General features: G+C 52.1%; 1 protein-coding gene across 1 annotated transcript in view; it reads right to left on the bottom strand.

Moving 5' to 3' along the window:
• SH3BP4 (SH3 domain binding protein 4) overlaps positions 1–20363 on the bottom strand; it is a 105012-nt gene that overhangs the window by 52312 nt on the left and 32337 nt on the right. The window contains exon 2 of the mRNA XM_016950767.4: positions 7833–7906. The gene's annotated coding sequence lies outside the window, so the exon portion shown is untranslated. The remainder of the gene's footprint in view (positions 1–7832; positions 7907–20363) is intronic.

The raw sequence follows: 20363 nt of genomic DNA, 5'->3' as shown, positions 1-20363 counted from the left end.
ACGCTGGCCCTGCTGCCAGCCACGCCCCATCCACCGAAGCCCTGGGCTTATTCGATCAGAAGCCTATTCACGTGTGATAGCTTGAAGATTTTCTAAAGAAACGTAGCATCCGAGTTGGGCAAACTATTTCATAGCAACTTAGAGGCAGACCTGCCTCCTGGCACACACCTATGCCTGGGCAGATGGCCGCCAGGTTCAAGTTACTTCAAGTTCTTTTGAAATCAAGTGATCAAAGGCAGAACGGAATCAGTATTCCTGTTGGAGGTTCATCCGGGCCCTCCTTGGAATCTGCTGCTGTCAGGCAACTCCTCCCTCTGCTGACAATTCTAGAATCTTGTGTGGCCTTCTGTTATCTGAACCCAGCCCATCTGCTCTGGGACCCTATGTCATGGCACTGGGATCAGAAGATTCTACTGGGGTCCATCCCTGCCAAATGCCTGACCCTTTTTGTTTTACTTGTTTTGTTTTTGAGACAGGGTCTCGCTCTGTCATGCAGGCTGCAGTGCAGTGGCGTGATCACAGCTCACTGCAGCCTTGACCTCCTGGGCTCAATCAATCCTCCCACCTCAGCCTCCTGAGTAGTTGGGGATACAAGTGTCACCAGCATAACTGGCTAATTTTTTGTATTTTTTATAGACACCAGGTTTTGCTATGTTGCCCAGGCTGGTCTTGAACTCCTGGACTCAAGTGATCCGCCCGCTTCACCCTCCCTTGGATTACAGGCATGAGCCACCGCATCCAGCTTGACCTTGGTTTGATGACTTCAGCTTCTCTGAGGCACAAGTTTCCTCATCTGTAAAACGAGGCTGCTAATGAATATTTGGCTCAACCCACCTGTCCTTGAGAAGATTACGCAACATAACAAACCCAAGACAGCTTGGCAAACTATAAACCACTGTGCACAATTTAAATATAAAATAAGCCTGCAGGAGAGTTCTTCAAATCCTGTATAGTAACAGTTCTCTCCCGCAGCTTCCTCTTCGCCAAATCTGACGATGGCCCCAGAATTGCATCGTTTAAAAATGTACCCTCCAGCCCAGCATGGTGGCTCACACCTGTAATCCCAGCACTCTGGGGAGGCCGAGGCGGGCGGGTCACCTGAGGTCAGCAGTTTGAGATCAGCCTGGCCAACGTGGTGAAATGCTGTCTCTGCTAAAAATACAAAAATTAGCCAGGTGTGGTGGCGCACACCTGTAATCCCAGCTACTCTGGAGTCTGAGGCAGGAGAATCACTTGAACCCGGGAGGCGGAGGTTGCAGTGAGGTGAGATTGCGCCACCGCACTCCAGCCTGGACAACAGAGTAAGACTCCATGTCAAAAAAAATAAAAAACAAAAAACAAAACACCTCACCCTCCTTTGAGAGCCAATTCATAATTCCTCTTCAAATGCAGCACTGAAATGTCCAGGCCTGAACACCAAGTTGCCCGAACGGTCCGTGAGAACTCATCTCTCCAGTCACCTGTACACAGGCTTCCCGGATGCGGCCTCTTGCCCTGGACTGTGGGTTTCTATTAACCTATCTAGGGGAGCACCTTCGACGTTCAGGCATTGTTCAGAATAAGACCAAATTCAATGAAAAACCTAAAGGTAATTTTCAGAAGCCAGGTCTTCCCTGGTCTGTAAGCGAGCAAAGAATATCTGTACTTAATGAAAAGCACAAGAAATAAAAGCTAAATAAAGGGAAGGAGAGTTTTACACTGGTTTCTGTCAAGTGTGATCTCCGTTTCAGCTGCGCACTCTGGTCAAGACATTCAGGCCCCATTAGGTCCCGCCTCGGCTTATCTTATCTCCAAGTGCGATAGGCTTGTCTTAGGCCTTCCTCCAGCTCAGAGGTTGTTAACGTTTTTTGAGGGTGCAAATCCTCTAAGGAATCTGACAAAGTCTCTGGACCCTCTCTTTAGAAAACTACCTCCATCTGTAAAGTTCCGCATGCAGTTTCAGGGGTTTCACAGACCCCCTCAAAGGGCCACGCCAAGGGCCCGGGAGCCCAGGATAAACACATCTGTTCTGTTACTGATAACAGTTACCTTCAGAAGACCAAGGCCGGGAAGAGCAGCAGATGCCCCAAGTCAAGCCAGAGCCTCTGTCAACACTGTTTATAATTAATTTCTCAAAAACTGGAGGCAGAGACGAGGTTGTACGTCCCAGCTCAGACACAAAAGTGGGCACCGTGTAAACGGGATTTATGGGCAATGATAAGGTAAGAAGGAAAAGAATCAAGTTGTGTTTACTGAGAGCGAAGTCCAGAGCTGCCTGGGGGAAGGAAAGAGGTCAGAACAAGGTGACGCCTGCCCACAAGCAGCTGGGGCGATGGGGAGACACCACCAGTGCAGAAAAAGGCAGAACCCACACAGAGGCTGCTGGCAGTGGGGACAGGCCCCAGTGTGTGGGGCACCAGATGGGGGGTAGGACCCGGCACAAGTCCCTGGCCTTTATGTCTCTGCTTTCTCCTCTGCCAAATGCAAGGCTGGGCTCTGTGATCTTTCAAGTCCCTCTGACCCTCCAACAGAGTGGAAAGGAGATTCAGAGCACACCACATGCGGGACTACAGGACCCACCTCTATGCAATGGGGACATGAACATCACGGCTTGACGATCTCCGTGTCAGCGGCTCAGAGACAAAGCATCAGAGCCCGACCCCAAGATCCAGGCTTCCCCTTCTGGCTAAGCCCCTCTTGGAAGGAGGGGCCCCGTGTTATTGACTCTGGCCAGTGGATCATGCTAATCCCTCCTCTGACCTTCATATCCCCTGGAACCAAAGGGCGGGGCCCAGATCAGGAGAGCAACCTGCATGGGAGAACGGCATGAATGAAATGTCAGGCACAGGGGCAGCCCCCCAGTCACATCAATAACATGTTAACAGTGAAGCCACACAGCCGAGGCTCGGGGGCCCTCCATAAGCAGGTGAGAGAAGTGAGGCCCAGAGAGGCTACAGTACTTGCTTAACGTGATAGGGTTGTAGGGAGTTCCGAAAGGAAGGAAGAAGGGAAGGAGGGAGGGAGCCTGCAGAGAAGCCCAGCTGAGGATAAGTGAGTGCCACTTCCCCTATTGCCTGGGGTTCCCAGTGGCTGTCGCTGCCTGGCCCAGGCACACCCCCAGCCTGGAAACCCCTGTGGCCTCACCCCTCTCCAGATGGATCAGTGGTGGAGACCAGGTACAGGTGAATCAATCCACAGCGGACCCAGAGCTTGAGCTGGCCCAACCAGCTGCTTCTGAGACTTGGATGCTCAGAAACTCAAAAGCAGCCCATGGGCAGGTCCTGCAAAGGGCTGCTGCGCATTGACTGGCAGCCACTCCTGGGCCAGGTGTGTGCTGCTGGTGAGCAGCAGAGGCCGGGTGACAGAGCCAGCTGCACAGGTGAGAGGAAAGTCTAATTTTTGATTAGACTTTTTGATTAGGAAAGTCCAATTCATTTCTCAAAGTTTGAGAAGACTCACTGTGCTCTCTTTCTGGATCATTCCAATAATCCTGCCCCGTTTTCTTCTTGAGCAAGTCTGAGGGTGTCTTAGATTCCTTTTTAGTCTTTGAGAACCTTCAGAGACCCAGGTTCCATCTTTACCAAGGAGGAAACTGAGGCCCAAAGAAATTGATTTATGTAACATGCTATTGTGCCAATAATTGAAATCTGTCTACGCTTAGTCAGAAGCTCTTTGCATAGGTATTTTTCTGACCCAAGAATGAAACGCATCCAGGTGCCCTTCTGAAATTGCAGTCTGTCCAGACAACTTTAAGGAATGAACTAACAACAGGGTGGGGGACAATTCCAAACACAGAGACAGGAAAATCAGGGCTTTTCTGATTTGATGGGAAGCGTCTTCAAAATGGGAGCAGATTTCAGCAAGAGAGTCAAAGGCTCTTGAAATAAATAATAGCGGAATCTTTCTTTGACTGATGTCTTTTGTCCCCGAAGCCTCAAGTATGTTAAAAATCCCTCCTGTGAACTCACAACATGCTTGCTTTAAGAAAGGTGTAAGGCAGGCTAGTTATGACACCACAAAACAAGCCCCTCAAGAAGGCAGGCCCGTTCTTAGTTCAACGTGTCGCCGGGAGTGCAGCTCACGTTTCTTTCTCCTCCGTCCAGATTCCCCAGCTTCCCTTCGGCAGCTGATGGCCTCACCAACGTGCATTTGCAGTGGTTTATTCACTGAGGCCCTGCGGACGTTGTCACTGGAATGCAGAGGCTTGGAGAGACGCTGAGCACGGCTTCCCGTTCAGCCGCTGCATGGCCTCAAGTGCCCTTCTCCTCTATTGGATTATCTGCTGATAACGGGGAGGTCAGGCCTTGGCGGGTGCAGAATCAGTGCCTGCAGGACACCTCAATGGACAGTCCAAGCAGACCTGGTCATGCTATTAAGGACGCTGGCCTTAGTTTCTCTGTCCCAAGGATGTATGAAAGCCAGGATCTCTGTCACAGATTGAAGGCCATGGGGACATAGCCCAATGCAAACCTCAAAAGTAAACCAATTAGCGGTTGCCAGAGGCGGGGGCAGGGGCAATGGGTGTGGTCACGTAGTGAGTACAGGGTGCTCTTTCAGGGTGATGACGAAGTTTTGAAATGAGAGAGAGGCGGTGGTGACACAGGACCAAGAATGTACTCAATGCCCACTGCAGTGGTCAGCTGGAGGTTATGTGACTTTCACCTCGAAACCAAAACCAACAAACAAAAAGCTCACCAAACACACAAAGGGATAGGAACTCTGGAGACCCCCAGTCTGACGTGACCCCTGAAGACTTTCCACATGGTCCAGGCAGGAGGTGCGCAGGCAGAGCCTGCGTGGCCAGTCGCCCTGCGAAGAGTGGGTGACTCCGCTACCACCCATTTCTTCACTGCACCTTCAACTGTCGTGTGAATTTACAATCCCAATAAAAAAAATCATGTTTACCTGTTCATTTTTATGTCTCCTGTTTGTGGCTCACGATTTATTCCCATTGGCCAGTCTAGAGGGGGTGTGGTACCAGCCCACGTGGTTCACGTGCCCCCCCAGGCACCCAGCTAAGCTAAAGGAACAGAGGAGTGGTTTAGGGGACACACAAATGCAGCCGGACTGCAGGCTGGGCTCCGAGACTTTTTTATTTTTTATTTTTTTCTGGAGATGGAGTCTCGCTCTGTCGCCCAGGCTGGAGTGCAGTGGTGCAATCTCAGCTCACTGCAATCTCCGCCTCCTGGGTTCAGGCGATTCTCCTGCCTCAGCCTCCCAAGTAGCTGGGACTATAGGCGCCCACCACCACGCCCGGCTAATTTTTTTGTATTTTTAGTAGAGACAGGGTTTCACCGTGTTAGACAGGATGGTCTTGATCTCCTGATCTCGTGATCCGCCCACCTCGGCCTCCCAAAGTGCTGGGATTACAGGCATGAACCACCACACCCAGTCTTCTGATTCTTCTTAATCACCCTCTGAACTTGAACTTGAATGAAGTATTCTGGGTTTCTGAGTATTCTGAGATGAGTTTCTCATCTGTGAAACAGGCAGGGTGTTCCCAGGCCTTGAGCAGACACAACTACAGAGGGTGTTCAAGCCACCAGGGGCTGGAGCTCACCCTTCCCAGCCATCAGTGGGACAGTGGGAACAACCACAGGGGCAGGCCTTGTTGGGCCTCAATCTCCGCACCGGCTCCGTCCCCTAGCTGACACTCCCCGGAGGAGCAATCGGCCGTGCTCTGCTGCAGGCCTCCGTTTCCTCAGTCATTCTGGTCTCAGGAACTGAGTCAGGGAGCATTTCTGCTGCCTCCTTCATCCTGAAGGACACCAGGCACCAGGATAAACTACCTCTGATGGTGATGACAGTGGGAGCAGGATCAGGTTAACAACTTGAACCCATGAGGCGGGAACTATGTGCAAATCACGAAATTTGCCACGGACAAAACTCGGGGCCTGGAAATGGAAACCCTGCGTAGCCGTGTCTCTCACTGACCCCCAGGCAAATCAGACTGTGACTATTCAGAGGCACCAAGAAAACACTGCATGTATGCCTCTGGGAAAACAAGGCAAAACGAAAATCAGCTTAAAGTGTGGTGGCCTGTGGATGGTCTCTAACTGCTGTGGGGACCCACGCCCCCAAGCACCCCTACACCCCCCCCAGAGGCACATGCAACGCTCTGCCCGCTGTATCCAGGGCAAGTCTGGGTGCACCTCCCTCACCGGGCTCCCGGAAGCCTGTGTGCCCGCCACGGAGACAAGCGGGCACCGCTGTGGGATGGCGGCACCCGTCCCACCCTCCCGTTCCTCTTCCCAGACGTCTTGCTGCCCCAGTAACTCTGGCACAGGGTCAGAAAAAGCAAACCACATGCGTGCCACCCAAGGAACTGCTGGAGCCCGAGAGGGACCCCCATTAACCTCCTCCTGCTTTGCTCAGGATGGGGCCTGCTCTGGCGATGCCCCAAATGCAAAGTCCAGCGAGGCCAGTCCATGTGGGGGCCCAAAGAGAACCACGCCGCACAACCCCCTGGTGTCTCTCCAGTTTATCTACAGACAAGAACCAAGCTGCAGTGCTCGCCTTTGATTTTAGAAACCCCCGCTTTCTGACCAATGCCAGGCCGAAAGAATGCCAGGAATGTGGATGCCTTTCAGGAGGGTTCACCGCAGCCCAAAGAGACCACAGCCTCCAGGGCCAGGGGCTGCACTTATAAGGAAAGGCCTGCTGGTGGCCTCTGCCTGGGCTGAAGTGTTTCAAGTCGCTGAGGCCCCAGTGGGCGGAGGACTGACCCTGGGACCAGAGAACTCCTGAATTCCTCACGTCACTATGAAAAGCCCTGAGCCTCCTCCTGAACATCTCAAACCTTCTCTCCATCCTAAGGCACAGGCAGATACTGGAAAACAAAGAGACAGGACAGAAAGGGTAGGGGGAGAAGTTGAAATAAAATCCAATCAGCTACCCTCAGTTTACAGGATTTAAAGAAAAACCTGAAACAGTGCAAGTAGCTGCCTGCTTTATTTAGAAGGGCTTTTAAAATTCCAACGTGGCCCAAAAAGGAATCCCACTGTGAGCTGCGGCTTCTCAACTCCCCCTTTGGCCTTGAGCATCCAAATGTAGCGTTTACTTAGATCCAATCCTTTCTACTTGGTGGGGAAAGACTTGTACGTTGCTTTTTTAAAAAACTGGAGGCTGTGCCCGCCCTATGAGGTAGGTGATCCTATCCAACCGACTTTACAAAGGAGGGTGTTCCTTCTATTACCAGCCAGGAGTATAAAAGCCAAGAACAGCCAAGAAAACCTCCAGGAACATTTTACCAGAACACCATCTAATCCAGCTCTTCCTCACGAACACCAGCTGAGGCTTCCTTGGAACATTTTTTGCCAGCGTGTTTCAAGGACAAATGCTCCCCTGACGCCCCAGGGAGGGTGACCTCTAACCGCGGGTCCATCCCCATCTCGTTGTGCGACGTGAGAACAATCCCTCCTTTGTGTACACACCACCCAACCTGGGCTCTGTCCCGCAGCTGCTGGGGCGGGGGAGCTGCTAGCCTGGCTTCTTGGAAGAGTGAGAACGTTCCATGGGTGGCAACAGAAAGTGGATTCGCTGAAAAGAGAAACACGGGGCTGTTCTGGGAATGTGCCGGGGCCGGGCTTCTGGATGCCAGGATGACAAATGACCTTCCCACACTATGTGCAACACTGTGGGCTTCGAGGACAGGGGAGAGCGCCATGAGGGACAGGCCTGCAGTGCCTGAGAAAGGTCAAGTGTCACCAGAAGCTTCCAGAAGCGTTCTCCCTCCTGCAGCTGCTCTGCACACGTTTGGGGCCTGTGTCCCCATGAGTCCGGCACCTTGGTCATGACATGGTAAAGCGGGTCCAGGTACGGCAACCCATTCACACCATGCCTGCACTGCCTACCTGGTACAGCCGCAGCCTCCCGCCATCAGAGAAGTCCCAGGACACGGCCTTCTGTCCAGGAGAGAAGGGAGACGCTGCAAGACAAGAAGGAAACACGAGTGAGCTTCAGTCCCGTCCAGCGCAGAACTCAGGCCTGCTTCCCGCCAGGGCCCCTTCACATCCTGGAGGACAGACGGGCTCTGCGGTGCATTTCCACGGCAGGTGAGGATGGTGGTGGACGCTGCCACGCGGCCCCCAGGTCCCCTTCTGAAGCCAACTCTGGAGAGTGGCCAGCGGAAGGACCTTCACCGGGGGCCACCCAGAACTGTCTCACTGGAAAGAGCCCTTTTGAGGCCACATCAGCCCCCTTCCTGGGCCAGCCTGCACCCAATGACCAGGCCAGTGACCAGCGCGGGGTAACAAAGCCTGCCTCTCACCCTACTCCTGAATCAGGGTGACTCGGCAGTCCGGCCCAGGCCAGAGCTTCTGTGGAGAAAGCGACAGGCTGCATGGAGGCTGCATCCCAGCCTCACTGTCCTCTTACCCTGCTGCTGTGCTCCCCAGCAAACCTAAACGTCCTGCCCAGTGGCCTCTGCGTCACGTTCCGCTTCACAGGGAACCCTGCCTCTGACAATAGCTTATTGTGCCTTTTCTCACCCCAACACTGAGTCTCCCGTCACCTGCCATTACTTCTGCTGCAATGACTGGCATTGTGAGCGCAACAGAAGCATCTTATCAGCTGCGCCCTGAAGATGAACCCCAGACACACCGCAGCAGTGGGGTCTCCTCCTCAAGTCACACGGCGCTGACATCACTACAGAGCCGGCGCCTTTGAGAGCAGAACCAGCCAACATCAATGCGACTGACAGAACTGCAGGTGCCACCACGACGCCCTCCCCCTCAGGCTGGCTTCCTCCACAGGAATAACAGAGTGGGCCCCGGGGACTTCAGAAGAATCCAGGACCTCATCAGACTGTGAAAGAAGGAGTGGGAACTTCCTTCTGGACACCTTCCCTCAATCATGGCCACTCATCCTCCGCAGGAACCAGACAGCCCAGAACAGACCTCCATCCGTGTAAATATTTAACATGCAATTAAAAGGAGCGTCACAATCACCCAAGAAGGAAAGAATCATTCCCTGTGATGCTAGGACAACTGGCTGGTGTTCAGAGCACAGATCCCCCCCCTTCAGGGCTTCAACTCACACCCAAAGACAAAATGAATTCCAGATCAATAGAAGGGTGTGGAGGGGAAGAGGGAGGGAGGAAAGGAAACCGCCCAATAGGTAATAGAAAATCTGGTTGTATAGTTGATCTCTACGTAGACACGGACCTTCTACGGGTACAAGCGATGTGCAAAATCACACAGGCAAAAAGAAAAGACTCAATGAACACTACGAAAAAGGCCGCAACAATGTGACAAAATATATGCACAAACACAAAAGATCTGAAACCAGAGAAGACAAAAACAAAGGGTGGGAAGAGACAGGCGGGACTGCAGGTGCCACCACAGCTCCAACACAGCCACCTGCACCCAGGCTGATTTTCTGGACAGGAATCACAAGGCGGCCCCGTTCTCGGCAGAGAAGGCAGGACGCCGCCATCCGTCCATCCCTCTCCTTTGAAATGGGTCTACCATGTTGCTCAGAGCTCTTCAGAATGTCTCTCAAAGTACTCGTTCTCCAAAGAGTCATGTCAAGACAGAACAGTTGAAAATCTCATCATCTTAAAAGAAATAAAAGGGCACTGAAAAAAACCTGGGGGAAGTGAAACTACGAATGAGGCTGGCTTCATGGTATATGTCCCTGCCTTTTTCAGACTTCTGCAACTTCTCCCATTTCCTCTACCGTGAGCGTGCATTTCCCATTTTTTCTTTCTGATTCTAAAAGCCACTGCACCAGCATCTCTGAGAACCTAGTGCCTCTTCTTTCCTTTGTACCCCAAGCCCCTATGCCGTGGTCAGGGTTCTCGGAATCTCCATCCTGAATTCTAGGCAGGCACTGGCACTGCTGGGCCCCTTCATCAGGTGGGTCCATCGCAAGCCGTCATAAAGGACAGATGGAAACAGCCTCAGTGGGGATCCGCCTCCAGTGGCCGCAGTTACTACTGGGCCAGTGAGGAAATGAGGGGGGGGTGAGTCCAGTGACACAGAACGGATCACCCCAAGAGAACGTGTGGCCCGAACATCAGCTCTGACGGGGGCTTCGAGAAACCGACCCCCGGGGCTCATCTCAGCCTCCTCACTCTGCCGCGGCCATTCCTGAGACAAGCCCAAGGCAGGGACAACAAGCCCCACCGGGTACTCCCCGGAAGGACCCAGTTCCCTTCACAGGAACTCCCCAGCCTCCCAGGCTGTGGGCAAGGCCTACCCCAAAGCCTGCCAGGTGCTGCCCAAACCCAGAGCCACGCAGCAGGAACGCGTCCATCTCCAGGGGCTCCAGACCCAGAGCCACACGGCAGGAACGTGTCCATCTCTAGGGGCTCCTGATGCAGAGCCACGCGGCAGGAACGCGTCCATCTCCTGGTGCTGCCCAGACCCAGAGCCACGAAGCAGGAACGCGTCCATCTCCAGGGTCTCCAGACCCAGAGCCACGCAGCAGGAACGCGTCCATCTCCAGGGGCTCCAGACCCAGAGCCACACGGCAGGAACGCATCCATCTCCAGGGGCTCCAGACCCAGAGCCACACAGCAGGAATGCGTCCATCTCCAGGTGCTGCCCAGACCCAGAGCCACGCAGCAGGAACGTGTCCATCTCCAGGGGCTCCAGACTTAGAGCCACGCAGCAGGAATGCGTCCATCTCCAGGGTCTCCAGACCCAGAGCCACGCAGCAGGAACGTGTCCATCTCCAGGGGCTCCAGACCCAGAGCTACATGGCAGGAACGTGTCCATCTCTAGGGGCTCCTGATGCAGAGCCACATGGCAGGAATGCGTCCATCTCCAGGTGCTGCCCAGACCCAGAGCCACGCAGCAGGAATGCGTCCATCTCCAGGGTCTCCAGACCCAGAGCCACGCAGCAGGAACGCGTCCATCTCCAGGGGCTCCAGACCCAGAGCCACACGGCAGGAATGCGTCCATCTCCAGGTGCTGCCCAGACCCAGAGCCACGCAGCAGGAACGTGTCCATCTCCAGGGGCTCCAGACTTAGAGCTACGCAGCAGGAATGCGTCCATCTCCAGGGACTCCAGACCCAGAGCTACATGGCAGGAACGCATCCATCTCCAGGGGCCCACAATGCCTTCCTTCTTGTGACACTCCTCCCCCAGCTCACTCCACTCCACTTGGTCATGGGGGCTACTGAGGCCATGGAGCTGCCTGGAGAGCCGCCCTCCAGCCACCCCGAAGAAAACGACCTGCATGTGGCCCAGCGCCTCAGCCTCGCCATCCTCGCTGCTGCCCAGCCCTCCCCAGGCTGCCCAGCTCCTGCCCCCCAAGGCACAAAATAAATCTTCGCTGGAAACTCCAGATGCCACCTCGCCCCAACTCCAAAAAGCTGCTGTGCTCCTTTCTCTATTTAAAGAGAGGCTGCGCTGACAACACCCTCCGTCACTGTGGCTTTCAGCACTGATTATTTTCACATTTTTGGATAAGGGCCCTGCAAGCCCTCTGGAGCTTTCCTTCTGGCAGGTTCTTTAGGCAGCGTCTTTACTTAACAGCCTTGTGGTCCTGAAGCTGAGCCCGGCAGGCTCCCTGGACAGGGGGATGATTGGGTAAACTCATACCTCATGCCTAAGTATGGGAGGACACAGCTGCCCTGACAGGGGGCTCAGAGACGCCAGAACTGGACCCTGGGCAGGGACAGGTGCACATGTGGCACCACTAGCCCCTCAGTGCTGGAGTGGAGGGAGGAGAGAATCTGGCTCGTCATGTCCGGGAGGTCCCAGTGGATGGATTCAGTGGACAAGACCGCTGGCCCCTTTCCACCTCCCCAACTCCTGATCAACCTCTCCAGAGGCCCAAGGTCTCTGGACAAGGATCGCCTTGCTGAGAAGAGCGGGGTACGATCTTTCAGTCAAGCACTGTTCTCCTGTGGGCACCACCAGACACCAGTGTGGACCCGTCAGTCTTCAGGGGCCCCAAGAAAACCACACGGTTTAGCGTGGGTGGATGGAATTAGCATAAAGTCTAGAGGATGCCTTATTCTCCGGCTGTTTCAAGAAACATCAGTGTTGTCATTAACCATGATTTGGGGCAAATCTCCAAAAACCACAATGCCAAGAAGACAAGATTCTGTTGTCTTCAGCAGCTCAAAACACAAGTGTCTTCTCCCACGGTGCAGAGAGAAGGGCAGTTATGTCACTCTGTCCATCTGAGTAGCTGTTTTAACAATGGTTGACAGTCTCAGCTGGTGACAAATCTGCAGAGAGTTGATCCCACCTCAGAGGGTCTGGGAGGGCGAGTGGATAAATGATATGAGGCTCATGGTCCTCACCCTACCACATCCAGACAGGAAGCTATATTCATACACAGAGATGACCACCGTGTCCTAAATCCTCATTCCAGGACAGTCACCAAGACAGCTATTCACCCCATTTCCCAACGGTATAGATGGAATTGCATCCCCCCAAATTTGTATGCATCACCAGTACCTCAGAAAGTGACCTTATTTGGAGACAGAGTGTTCAAGGTGCAATCAAGCTAAAGTGAGATTACCAGGGTGGGCCCCAGTCCAATATGACCCAGTGACTTTATAAAAGGGGGGAGTTTCAACAGACATGCACACAGAGAGGGACAGGTGACAGGATGACTAAGATGGGGGGTGAGGCTTCTACAAGCCAACAGCTACCTGCAAACCCCCAGATGCTAAGGGAGAAAGGGCTGGAACTGATTCTCCCTCAGCCTCAGAAGGAACCGGCCCTGCTGACACTCATCTTGGACTTCCAGCCTCCTGACCTGTAAGACAATCCCTTTCCACTGTGCAAACCACCCAGCAGTTTGTGGTTCATTGACAACAGCCCCGTCAAAGTAATTCATCAGACCTCAGAGTCTTCATCTGCAAATTGGGAAAAGGAATTCTCACGGCTCTGCCCATCTCAGAGGTTGCTGAGGGAGTGACAGATCTGAAAATGCTCCGTGAACTCTTCACCCAACTCAACCTACAGGCTGGCCTGTGCTGACCACACCAAGAGCTGGTCCACTCTGCAGAGCTGAGTCTTTCAGGGCCAGACCTGCATGAGTTCCCAGGAAATATGCAGGAACACACAAAACTAATTTTGTTCCAACAACTTCAGGTATAGGCCCAAAAGTCCAACCCACTTAGTTATGGGACACATTCTTGAAGGGTTGAGGTGAAGCAATGTTAGGCTGGTGTTGAGTAAATTGGAAAACGTGTAAGCCTATTTCTTAGATTTTTTAAGCCTCCACAGTGGACATCAATGGAGCCATTGGACAGAGGAGCCTCTACAGCCTGCATCCCCGACAGCTGGATGACTGGGGTCGCTCCAGCCTCACCCACCACCAGACATCAGAGCCAGTCAGTAGAACCAAACTACAAAGTAGAACTAAATACACCCTGAGTACCATTTATCCAAAATCCCTGGGACCAGAAGTGCTTTGGATTTCAGATTTTGGAACATCTGCACATACACAATGAGATATCTTGCAGATGGGACCCCAGTCTAAACACTAAATTCATTTATGTTTCATCCGTACCTTATACACATAGTCCAAAGGTGATTTTATATAACAGTTTACATAATTTTGTTCTGGAGTTTTGACTGCAACCTGTCATGTGAGATTAGGTGAGAAATTTTCCACTTGTGGCATCACGTCGGTGCTGAAAAAGTTTCAGAGTTTGCAGCATTTTGGATTTCAAATTTTTGGATGAGGGGTGTTCACCCTGAAAATTCTTGTCCAAACCCGAGGCAAACTACAGCCCGCGGGCCAAATCCAACCTGGCCACCTATCTTTGTATGGCCCATGAACAAAGAACGTCTTTCTATTTTTAAACAGTTGGGGGGAAAATAAAAAGAGTAATATTTCACGACATGAAAATGATAGGAAATTTAAGTCGCAGTGTCCTTACCTAAGTTGCACAGAGCCCAGCCCCACCAGTTTATCAATAGCTCTTCTGTGCAACCAAAACAGTGGAGCTGTGACACAGACCTCATGGCCCACAAGGCGGAAAATATTTACTCTCTGGCTTTTTACAGAGAAAAGTGTGCCAAGCCCTGTTCTCTACCCTTCCTACTTACGCAGTGGGCAAAGGGCCAGACGGGATGTAGGCTCAAGCCAAACGGAAGTGGGCATTCGCCCGGGTACATGGCTGCATGCCAGGAGTGTTTGCCAAGAGACCAGCTAGGGTAGGAGATGGCAAGAGGGAAGGAAAGAAAAGCAGACGTAGGTGTGGTCAGAAAGGGAGACGGGAACGGGCCCAACATCCATTTCTTTCTAGAGCTGGTTCCAACCTCAAAAAGAGGGGAGGCATCTCTGGCCCCGCTCTGGCAGCACAGTGACGCCATCCTCCTCCAGCTTCAGATTCGCACAATCAGTCCTCATGCACGGCACGTCCAAGACTACACAGAGACTTCATGGCCGACCCAACCCCAGGTTTTTCATTCTCTATGAGGGCAGATCATTCCACTCTGAGACAACCAATTTACAGAACTGAGAAAGTGACACTCTGATAGACGGACAAAAGCCTTTCTACTTCATGCTATCAAAATCAACACTATTAAAACTTACACACTGACAACGTATTTGGGCAACAGATGGATGAAGAAGCCAAGTGAGAGGGCCTGAAATCTCACCTGATGGACGTTACATTTTCTTATGCAGAACACAGAACTGCTTCACTTACCTTTCCTGTAATTACATAAAATTTCCAATTTTACAGAGAATGTGATAAGGAATGGGATATAACCTTCCTCTCTCCTGTGTTAAACCTAGAATGAATACTAAGCATAAAAATGGAGGAGGGGCGTTGAGACAACCACCCACCCAGCACCCGCAACGGCTTTGTTCACCTGTTCATGCATCCCCCCTACACACGGTGAGCTCCTCCTCGCACCCGCGCAGCACCGAGTGGCTGCCTTCTCTGAACTCCCTTCCTCCCTGGCAGGGCGGTGGAGGAGGCAGAGGCCCCCTGCCCTTGAGTGTGAAGACGGGAGGACAATGAGACACAGGGCCCACTACACCTGTGTGGCCGGAAGACCACTTTCTCATTCCCCTTTGGGCTCTGCTCCCCTGGCTGGAGCTGGGGTCCTTGTTGTGGAAACTTTACATATTTAATTACTACATAAACTGATGGCCAGGGGTGAGACAAGGGCAGCTCCCTTGGCAATTCCAGTGGAATGTTTCAGAAAGACTCGCTAAAGGTGAATCACTTAAAAACGTGGCTGGCGGGCCGGGCGTGGTGGCTCACGCCTGTAATCCCAGCACTTCGGGAGGCCAAGGTGGGCGGATCATGAGGTCAGGAGATCGAGACTATCCTGGCTAACACGGTGAAACCCTGTCTCTACTAAAAATACAAAAAATTAGCCAGGCGTGGTGGTGGGCGCCCATAGTCCCAGCTACTTGGGAGGCTGAGGCAGGAGAATTGCTTGAACCCAGGAGGCGAAGGATGCAGTGAGCCGGGATTACACCACCGCACTCTAGCCTGGGCGACAGACTGAGACTCTGACTCAAAGAAAAAAAAATGTGGCTGGCAAGCTAAATGACATTCAACACCTGAGGAAAATGCAGTCAACTCTAGGAGAACTCTGGGCATGGATGGCTTCACCAGTGTCCCTGTGTCATGGCACCATCTTGGACTGGAAATCAATGACGTCATCATGCATGTGGGTCACACAGGAGACACCATGGCCAAACCCACACTCAGAAAAGACCCGCACCCAACAGAAAGACTGGAAGACCCATGCACACTTGGCTTTTCCTTGTATTTTTAATGATTCTTCTAGACTTTGACTTTTTCAACTCACTGACCAATCACTTCTGGAGCCTCACAAGATCTAGTTCATCATTCTGGACTCTACCGTGGCTGTGGGGGGTGAAGGTTTTAATCCAAGGTTTCGACAATCACCACCTAAAAGCGAGCCAAGGAGAGCGTCTCAAGGAAGGCGTCCTAGGCTTTGATTCTGACCTTGGAACTCTCTCGCATGGATAAGTAGGGGGGCACCATGAGCCGCCCATGTTGGGGGGAGGCGGCCTGGGGAATGAAGGGTCCGGAGATTGTCATGAGTCAAACGTGTGGGTTCACGTTTCTCACACCAGCTCCACGACCTTTGCTAAATGACTTATCTTTCCTGGGCCTCGTTTTCCTCAACTGTAACATGGGGCTCTACCGTACATCCAGTTCATGTGGGTTTCTCTTGCTTTAATTTTTCTTCCAGCCTGTAGACCATGTTGAGGGCAGGGACCCTGTCTTTTTTTTTCTTTTTTCTTTGAAATATACCAGACACTGAGTGCCAAATACATAGTAGAAATTGCATACAACACCCGTGAAATTCTGTGACTAAGGCAGTAGTTCTCAAACACCAGCATTCACTGGAATTACCTGAAGGGCTGATTACAACACAGGTTGCTGGGCCCAACAACGCTCAGTTTCTGATTCTGTAGGTCTGGGGTGGGCCTGAGAATGTGCATTTCTAACATGCTCCCAGCTGATGTTGATGCTGCCTCTGAAAACCATTAGCAGGCCGGGCGGGGTGGCTCATGCCTGTAATCCAAGCAATTTGGGAGGCCGAGGCGGGTGGATCCCTTGAGGTCAGGAGTTAGAGACCAGCCTGACCAACATGGTGAAACCCCATCTCTACTAAATACAAAAAATTAGCCAGGCATGGAGGCACATGCCTGTAATCCCAGCTACTTGGGGGGCTGAGGTTGCAGCGAGCCAAGATTGAGCCATTGCACTCCAGCCTGGACAACAAGAGTGAAACTTCATCACAAAAAAAATAAAATAAAATCATTAGCATAATGTATCCTAGTTGATAACATACTTTCCCATCTGGCCTCTCGGTCGCTTTTCACAACCCTATGAGGTAGGCCAGACAGGTATCATCATGCCATCATTTAGCAGATAAGAGAACTGAGGCTGACCAGGTTTCAAAGACTCACCCGAGATCAGGAAGTGAAAAGCTGGGATCCTAACCTAAAGCCACCAGCCATGATATGCAGAGTAACGACAAACACAAACAGAACAATCCCAAGACCACACAGGCTGCAGTAAGACAGGACGTGGACAAGTGAGGGTGTAAGATTCCAGACCAGGCTCCAATCCTGCATTTCCTTTTCCCATGGCAGGTTATAAAATCACAAGTCTTTAAAAGTAGAAGTTAACATTCCTGCCTGAAACAGACTAAGAATGTTTGTGATGGAGTCTTGAAAGAGTTTTGTCCCCCTAATAAACCTTTAGGAAGGTGAAAATATCTGGGAAACATCAGTATGTTGAAGACTTGGACCTTATTTAAATACGGACTCAAATCCTGGCTCTGCCACTAAATGCTGGGACCACAGTTAAGTCTTATCCTTCCTCCTCAACTCAGGGTAGGGAGGGAATGACTGGGCCTCCTCATGAATAAGAGAGATAACGCCTGCACCGTCGTCTCTGTGCTCATAGGTGTGAGTGGAGGGCTGGTTCACCTGCACATGGACCCTGAGCTTATAGGTGTATAGTAAGGGCTGGTTCACCTGCACATGGTCCCTGTTCTCATAGGTGTATATCAAGGGCTGGTTCACCTGCACATGGACCCTGAGCTCACAGGTGTATATCAAGGGCTGGTTCACCTGCACATGGACCCTGAGCTCACAGGTGTATATCAAGGGCTGGTTCACCTGCACATGGTCCCTGTTCTCATAGATGTGTGTTAAGGGCTGGTTCACCTGCACAGGGACCCTGAGCTCATAGGTGTATATCAACAGCTGGTTCACCTGTACACGGACCCTGAGCTCATAGGTGTATATCGAGGGCTGGTTCACCTGCACATGGACCCTGAGCTCATAGATGTATATCAAGGGCTGGTTCACCTGCACATGGTCCCTGTTCTCATAGGTGTGTGTCGAGGGCTGGTTCACCTGCACAGGGACCCTGAGCTCACAGGTGTATATCAAGGGCTGGTTCACCTGCACATGGTCCCTGTTCTATGTGTGTGTCAAGGGCTGGTTCACCTGCACATGGACCCTGAGCTCATAGGTGTATATCAAGGGCTGGTTCACCTGCACATGGTCCCTGTTCTCGTAGGTGTGTGTCGAGGGCTGGTTCACCTGCACATGGACCCTGAGCTCATAGGTTTGTGTCAAGGGCTGGTTCACCTGCACATGGACCCTGAGCTTATAGGTGTATATCAAGGGCTGGTTCACCTGCACGTGGACCCTATTCTCATAGATGAGTGTCAGAGGCTGGTTCACCTGCACTGTGGTCTCTGTGCTCATAGGTGTGTGTCAAGGGCTGGTTCACCTGCACATGGTCTCTGTGCTCATAGGTGTATATCAAGGGCTGGTTCACCTGCACATGGTCCCTGTTCTCATAGGTGTATATCAACGGCTGGTTCACCTGCACCGTGGTCTCTGTGCTCATAGGTGTGTGTTGAGGGCTGGTTCACCTGCACATGGTCCCTGTTCTCATAGGTGTATATCAAGGGCTGGTTCACCTGCACCGTGGTCTCTGCACTCATAGATGTATATCAAGGGCTGGTTCACCTGCACATGGACACTGAGCTCATAGGTGTATATCAAGGGCTGGTTCACCTGCACATGGACCCTGAGCTCATAGGCGTGTATCCAGGGCTGGTTCAGCTGCACATGGTCCCTGTTCTCATAGGTGTATATCAAGGGCTGGTTCACCTGCACCGTGGTCTCTGCACTCATAGATGTATATCAAGGGCTGGTTCACCTGCACATGGACACTGAGCTCATAGGCATGTATCCAGGGCTGGTTCAGCTGCACCGCGCTCCTTGAGCTCGTAGGCGTGTGTCACAGGCTGGTTCACCTGCACGGCTCTCCTTGAGCTCGTAGGCGTGTGTCACAGGCTGGTTCACCTGCGCCCAGTCCCTGAGCTCACAGGTGTGCATCGAGGGCTGCTTCACCCGAACATACATCAAGGGAGGATGTTACAAACAGACAAGTCAAAACACCTGTGCGCAGAGGGTCAAAAATATCTGTGCGCAGAGGGTCAAAAATACCTGTGCGCGGAAAGTCAAAATGCCTGCACACAGAGGGTCAAAAACACCTGTGCGCAGAGAGTGAAAAACGACTGTGTGCATTGGGTCAAAAATGCTTATGCACAAGTGTCAAAAACAGCTGTGCACAGAGGGTCAAAAATGCTTGTGCACAAGAGTCAAAAATGTGTGTGCAGGTGAGATGCGTTTTCCCACTTCGCTCCCCTTTATTCACGCACACTTTTGACTTTCTCCCATATTCTTCTAAACAGCTTCCGCCACACTGACTGTCTGTGAAGTCATTAAGGCAGATGTTGGCAGGTGCCTCAAGTCTTGGTGGATGGAGCTAAACTATGTGCCTTTCTTATGACTCCCAGGGAACAGCCACAAAGTGAGGACTTCGTGGAAGTGGAAGGCCAGCTATAGTAGATCTTTGTACACTCACTACTCTGTTGCTGCGCTGTCAAGATATTCTCCGAATAGGGGGTGTGATCTGCAGGTGCTCCGCTATCCCAGCACACCACAGCCCCAAGCCCGGGTCAGCCTGCAGGATGGAGGATGCGCTGCTGACATATAGCCCCCGGGGCTGCCGTGGGGTCGACGCCCCCGCCTCCTGGCCTCCAGAAAGACAATTCTAGGGCATAGTCTCATGGCTCCTCAAATGCGTCTCCAGCATGATGGAGCCCTAATAGTTGGTTAACAGTGGCCACTAGCTCAGTAGCTGACCCCCGATTAGATTTTCCTCTTCCCTCTTCTCACCCTCTTCTATTTGGATGGACTGCTGGGACCAGTCATCTCCCCGAAAACATCAGCACCCAAGTCCTTGTCTCAGGCTCTGCTTTCAGGGGTTGTAAACCAGGACAGATGGTAAATGGTGCTAGACCACTGGGTTTTCTGTCCACGACACAGGCACTCAGCTGAGTGATGTAACTGAGCACTCGGTCGGTTCTGGTCCTGAGCACTCAGTTGGTTCTGGTCAAAGCCAGTGGGCTGTTACGGATTGTTAGAAATTCCCAATTTAGAAAGCCAAGCAAATATTTTCTTCTGTTAATAAGATACACTTATACTCAGCAAAGGGGATGGATTCCTCATCTGACATTTTTACATTGAAAAGGACAGGGCTTAGTGGCTCATGCCTGTAATTTCTACACCTTGGACAGCCAAAGCAGGGGGATTGCTTGACCCCAGGAGTTTGAGACCAGCCCGGGCAATACAGCAAGACTTCGTCTCTACAAAAAGTTTAAACAAAAAAACTAGCCAGGCATGGTGATGTGTGCCTGCAGTCCCAGCTACTCGGGAGGCTGGGGTGGGAGGATCACTTGAGCCCAGAGGTCGAGGTTGCAGTGAGCCATGATTGCACCACTGCACTCCAGCTTGGAGACAGAATGAGACCCTGCCCCGCACCAAACAAACAAACAAACAAACAAACGAAAACTCATACACATGTATATGCACTGTGGGT

Source organism: Pan troglodytes, chromosome 13 (assembly GCF_028858775.2).
Source record: "Pan troglodytes isolate AG18354 chromosome 13, NHGRI_mPanTro3-v2.0_pri, whole genome shotgun sequence".
NCBI classification, from domain to species: domain Eukaryota; kingdom Metazoa; phylum Chordata; class Mammalia; order Primates; family Hominidae; genus Pan; species Pan troglodytes.
Note: the sequence above shows the minus strand (reverse complement) of the source record. Positions and strands in the feature narration are given on the sequence as shown.